Below are 5,423 nucleotides of genomic sequence, written 5' to 3'. Positions count from 1 at the left end.
CTAACTGTCGGAGGTGACGCCCGTGAGCACACTTCTCTCCAGCGGCAAAGTCCCGTAGGCGTCGCTCTATCGAGACTTTCGCCCATATGCCGCCGTGCTGTGAACCGTGCGTCGCCGACCGCTCGGACGGCTGGTTGGGTACTACAAGAGGAGTGGTGCCCTCGACGAGTCCAGCGACTCGGTACTCGCGGCTCGCGTCTTGGACGCTTCCTAACGAGCACGCGAGCCGCGTGAAGCGCGCGATACGCGCCGCGGCATTGAGAATTAGACGAAAAATAAATCTGGCCATCCCGGAGGTGACGCCCGACCCCGGAGGTGACGCCGGTCGCCGGAGGTGACGCCGGCCGCAACGATCGCTCGCAGCGGCAAAGTCCCGCGGCTGTCGTCGTATCGACGCTCTCGCCCGTATACCGCCGTCCTAGCAGCCGTGCGTCGCCGACCGCTCGGACGGCTGGTTGGGTAGTACAAGAGGAGTGGTGCCCTCGACGAGTCCAGCGACTCGGTACTCGCGGCTCGCGTCTCCGACGCTTCCTAACGAGCACGCGAGCCGCGTGAAGCGCGCGATACGCGCCGCGGCATTGAGAATTAGACGAAAAATAAATCTGGCCATCCCGGAGGTGACGCCCGACCCCGGAGGTGACGCCGGTCGCCGGAGGTTACGCCGGCCGTAACGATCGCTCGCAGCGGCTAAGTCCCGCGTGTGTCGTCGTATCGACGCTCTCGCCCGTATACCGCCGTGCTAGCAGCCGTGCGTCGCCGACCGCTCGGCCGGCCGGTTGGGTACTGTAAGGAGTGTCGTGCGCTCGACGAGTCGAGCGACTCGGGCTCGTACGCTCGCGTCCTGGACGCATCGTAACGAGCCCGCGAGCCGCGTGAGGCGCGTGATGCGCGCCGCGGCATTGAGTATTGGACGAAAAATAAATCTGGCCGTCCCGGAGGTGACCCCCGACCCCGGAGGTGACGCCGGCCGTAACGATCGCTCGCAGCGGCTAAGTCCCGCGCCTGTCGTCGTATCGACGCTCTCGCCCGTATACCGCCGTGCTAGCAGCCGTGCGTCGCCGACCGCTCGGCCGGACGGTTGGGTACTGTAAGAGGTACGATGCGCTCGACGCGAGGCAACGTACGCTATGTGAAACACGGACCAATTCGCGCGTATCGCTGGGCGTTATCGTCCATCGCGATGCGTCGCTCGCTCGCCGTTGCGGCACCACGCATTTCTCTTTTCAGGCACAACGTTTACACTTCTTCAGAGCACAGCATTGCCACGAGTCGGTGTCGCAAGACCGAATGGCTCATATGTGGCGCGCACTACGAAGTGTTGGTCGCGCGATTCCGCAGGGGATCGTCGCGCTTACCGAACATCAACTCCACGGAGACCGAATGGCGGAAGGTGAATCTACGATTCCCGGATCACTCTTCCGCGCTCGCTTGTAAGCCGCAGCGAAATAATTCCTGTTGAACGGATCGCATGGTTCCTCGACGTAAGCAGCATCGCCTGGTCGATCTAACCGTCAGGGCCGAGACGAGAGCCGGCTCTACACGCCGAGCTCTCTAACAAAGGGGAGAATGAGAACACGATCTTGAAATGAAAAGAGAATGAGCACTCACCAACGCAGTGCGGAACTCTCAAATCAAATTGCGAGAATTACTAGACCGAGTGTCGCCGACCGGCTACCTCCGAGAGGTCCGGCGGCAGAGATACGACACACACGCGATCGCGGAGCGAGCTCGCTCGCCTCCGCGATCTCGGCGCTCCGCTCGCCACGAGCGAGCGAGCGCGTGCTGCGCGCACTACGTGCGCTCGCACCGAGATTCCTGGTTGATCCTGCCAGTTGTCATATGCTTGTCACAAAGATTAAGCCATGCATGTCTCAGTGCATGCCGAATTAAGGTGAAACCGCGAATGGCTCATTAAATCAGTTATGGTTCATTAAATTGTACCGAAATTTACTTGGTTAACTGTGGTAATTCTAGAGCTAATACATGCAACACAGAGTCCCGACCAGTGATGGAAGGGACGCTTTATTAGATAAAAACCAATCGGTGGCGCGCGGTCCGCCGTGCGTCCACCGCTTATTTTGGCGACGCTAAATAAATTTGTACTGATCGTACGGTGTCCGCACCGGCGATGCATCTTTCAAATGTCTGCATTAGCAACTGTCGATGGTGGGTTCTGCGCCTACCATGGTTGTAACGGGGAATCAGGGTTCGATTCCGAAAAGTGAGCCTGAGAAAAGGCTCTACCACATCCAAGGAAGGCAAAAAACACGCAAATTAACCACTCCCGGCACGGGAAAGTAGTGACGAAAAATAACAATAAGGACTCATCAGAAGTCCTGTAATCGGAATGAATGCAAATTAAATCCTTTAAAAAGGATTAATTGAAGGGTAAGTCTGGTGCCAGCAGCCACGGTAATTCCAGCTCCAATTACGTATATTAAAAGCTATTGCGATAAAAGAGCTCGTAGTTGAATCTATGTTGCACACGTTCGGTTCACCGCTCGCGGTGTTAAAATCGAAATCGCGTCTCTAGACGACTTAAATACCTGGCGGGGTGTTGTACTCAGTGGAGCAGTCACCACGCTGCGGTCTGTTGAGTCTCAACCCTCGGCTTGGGGATTCGTCTTGTCGGTTAGACGAGACCCCACGTGCGCGGGCGATGGACGAGCGTAGGCAACACGACGCGAGCGGACTTGACATTTTTTCACATAAAAGCGAAAGCAACACGCCGCGTGGGACTTGGGAAAAGTGCCGCTTGAATGCGAAAGCAACACGCCGCGGAGCACTTTGAAAAATATCGCTTGAAAGCGAAAGCAACACGCCGCGGGGAACATAGAAAAATGCCGCTTGAAAGCGAAAGCAATATGCCGCGGGGGAACTAGAAAATTGCCGCTTAAATGCGAAAGCAACACATCGCTGGGGACTGCGAAAAATGGATCTTAAACGCGAAAGCAACACGCCGCTGAGCACTTTGAAAAATATCGCTTGAAAGCGAGAGCAACACCTCGCCTAGCACTTTGAAAAATATCGCTTGAAAGCGAAAGCAACACGCCGCTTGGGACTTCGAAAAATGACGCTTAAACGCGAAAGCAACAAGCCGCGGAGCACTTTGACAAACATCGCTTGAAAGCGAATGCAACACACCGTAACTCGACAATACGGTTGAAAGTGCGATTCGGCCAGTCGGAGGTGACGCCCGCTATCGGAGGTGACGACCGTACCCGGAGGTGACGCCCGCACTCGGAGGTGACGACCGTTTCCGGAGGTGACGCCCGCAGCCGGAGGTGACGCCCGCAGCCGGAGGTGACGCCCGAAGTCGGAGGTGACGCCCGCTGCTGGAGGTGACGCCCGCTGTCGGAGGTGACGCCCGAAACCAGAGGTGACGCCCGAAACCATAGGTGACGGCCATGCGAAAGAAACACGTCGCGGGGTCTTGGAATAATGTCTCTTGTAAGCGAAAGCAACACATCGCGGGGGACTTGGAAATATGCCGCTTAAACGCGAAAGCAACACGCCGCGGTGGACTTGGAAAAATGCCGCTTAAACGCGAAAGCAAGACAAGGCCATTCGACTTTACGATAGAGAATGCGATTTGTCACGCCGGAGATGACGCCAGCTAACGGAGGTGACGCCTGTGCTAAAGCAACACGCCGCAATTCGACTTTGTACGATCTAGTACGCCGGAAGTAACGTCTGTGCCAAAGCAACACGCCCCGACTGGAATTTGTCAATTTACATGTCGCATGTGTCGCCCGTGCGAAAACGACACTCGCCTAACTGTCGGAGGTGACGCCCGTGAGCACACTTCTCTCCAGCGGCAAAGTCCCGTAGGCGTCGCTCTATCGAGACTTTCGCCCATATGCCGCCGTGCTGTGAACCGTGCGTCGCCGACCGCTCGGACGGCTGGTTGGGTACTACAAGAGGAGTGGTGCCCTCGACGAGTCCAGCGACTCGGTACTCGCGGCTCGCGTCTCCGACGCTTCCTAACGAGCACGCGAGCCGCGTGAAGCGCGCGATACGCGCCGCGGCATTGAGAATTAGACGAAAAATAAATCTGGCCATCCCGGAGGTGACGCCCGACCCCGGAGGTGACGCCGGTCGCCGGAGGTGACGCCGGCCGTAACGATCGCTCGCAGCGGCTAAGTCCCGCGCCTGTCGTCGTATCGACGCTCTCGCCCGTATACCGCCGTGCTAGCAGCCGTGCGTCGCCGACCGCTCGGACGGCTGGTTGGGTAGTACAAGAGGAGTGGTGCCCTCGACGAGTCCAGCGACTCGGTACTCGCGGCTCGCGTCTCCGACGCTTCCTAACGAGCACGCGAGCCGCGTGAAGCGCGCGATACGCGCCGCGGCATTGAGAATTAGACGAAAAATAAATCTGGCCATCCCGGAGGTGACGCCCGACCCCGGAGGTGACGCCGGTCGCCGGGGGTTTACGCCGGCCGTAACGATCGCTCGCAGCGGCTAAGTCCCGCGCCTGTCGTCGTATCGACGCTCTCGCCCGTATACCGCCGTGCTAGCAGCCGTGCGTCGCCGACCGCTGGGCCCGGCCGTTGGGTACTGTAAGAGGGTCGTGCGCTCGACGAGTCGAGCGACTCGGGCTCGTTCGCTCGCGTCCTGGACGCATCGTAACGAGCCCGCGAGCCTCGTGAGGCGCGCGATGCGCGCCGCGGCATTGAGTTTTGGGACGAAAAATAAATCTGGCCATCCCGGAGGTGACGCCCGCCCCCGGAGGTGACGCCGGTCGCCGGAGGTGACGCCGGCCGTAACGATCGCTCGCAGCGGCTAAGTCCCGCGCCTGTCGTCGTATCGACGCTCTCGCCCGTATACCGCCGTGCTAGCAGCCGTGCGTCGCCGACCGCTCGGCCGGCCGGTTGGGTACTGTAAGAGGTACGATGCGCTCGACGCGAGGCAACGTACGCTATGTGAAACACGGACCAATTCGCGCGTATCGCTGGGCGTTATCGTCCATCGCGATGCGACGCTCGCTCGCTCGCCGTTGCGGCACCACGCATTTCTCTTTTCAGGCACAACGTTTACACTTCTTCAGAGCACAGCATTGCCACGAGTCGGTGTCGAAAGACCGAATGGCTCATATGTGGCGCGCACTACGAAGTGTTGGTCGCGACGATCCCGCCGGGATCGTCGCGCTTACCGAACATCAACTCCACGGAGACCGAGTGGCGGAAGGTGAATCTACGATTCCCGGATCACTCTTCCGCGCTCGCTTGTAAGCCGTAGCGAAATAATTCCGTTTGAACGGATCGCATGGTTCCTCGACGTAAGCAGCATCGCCTGGTCGATCTAACCGTCAGGGCCGAGACGAGAGCCGGCTCTACACGCCGAGCTCTCATAACAAATGGGAGAATGAGAACACGATCTTGAAATGAAAATTACAGAGTGAGCACTCACCAACGCAGTGCGGA

The 5,423-nt window shown here is 58.7% G+C and overlaps 1 long non-coding RNA gene across 1 annotated transcript; it reads left to right on the top strand.

The window, feature by feature from the left end:
- The first annotated feature begins 476 nt into the window (after positions 1-476).
- Positions 477-2,642, top strand: LOC120359980. Its single transcript, XR_005576686.1, has 2 exons — positions 477-655; positions 958-2,642. It is a non-coding gene; the product is annotated as an uncharacterized LOC120359980 (long non-coding RNA).
- Positions 2,643-5,423: the final 2,781 nt, after the last annotated feature.

The sequence above is a fragment of the Solenopsis invicta genome, unplaced genomic scaffold (assembly GCF_016802725.1).
Source record: "Solenopsis invicta isolate M01_SB unplaced genomic scaffold, UNIL_Sinv_3.0 scaffold_529, whole genome shotgun sequence".
Lineage (NCBI taxonomy): Eukaryota > Metazoa > Arthropoda > Insecta > Hymenoptera > Formicidae > Solenopsis > Solenopsis invicta.
Note: the sequence above shows the minus strand (reverse complement) of the source record. Positions and strands in the feature narration are given on the sequence as shown.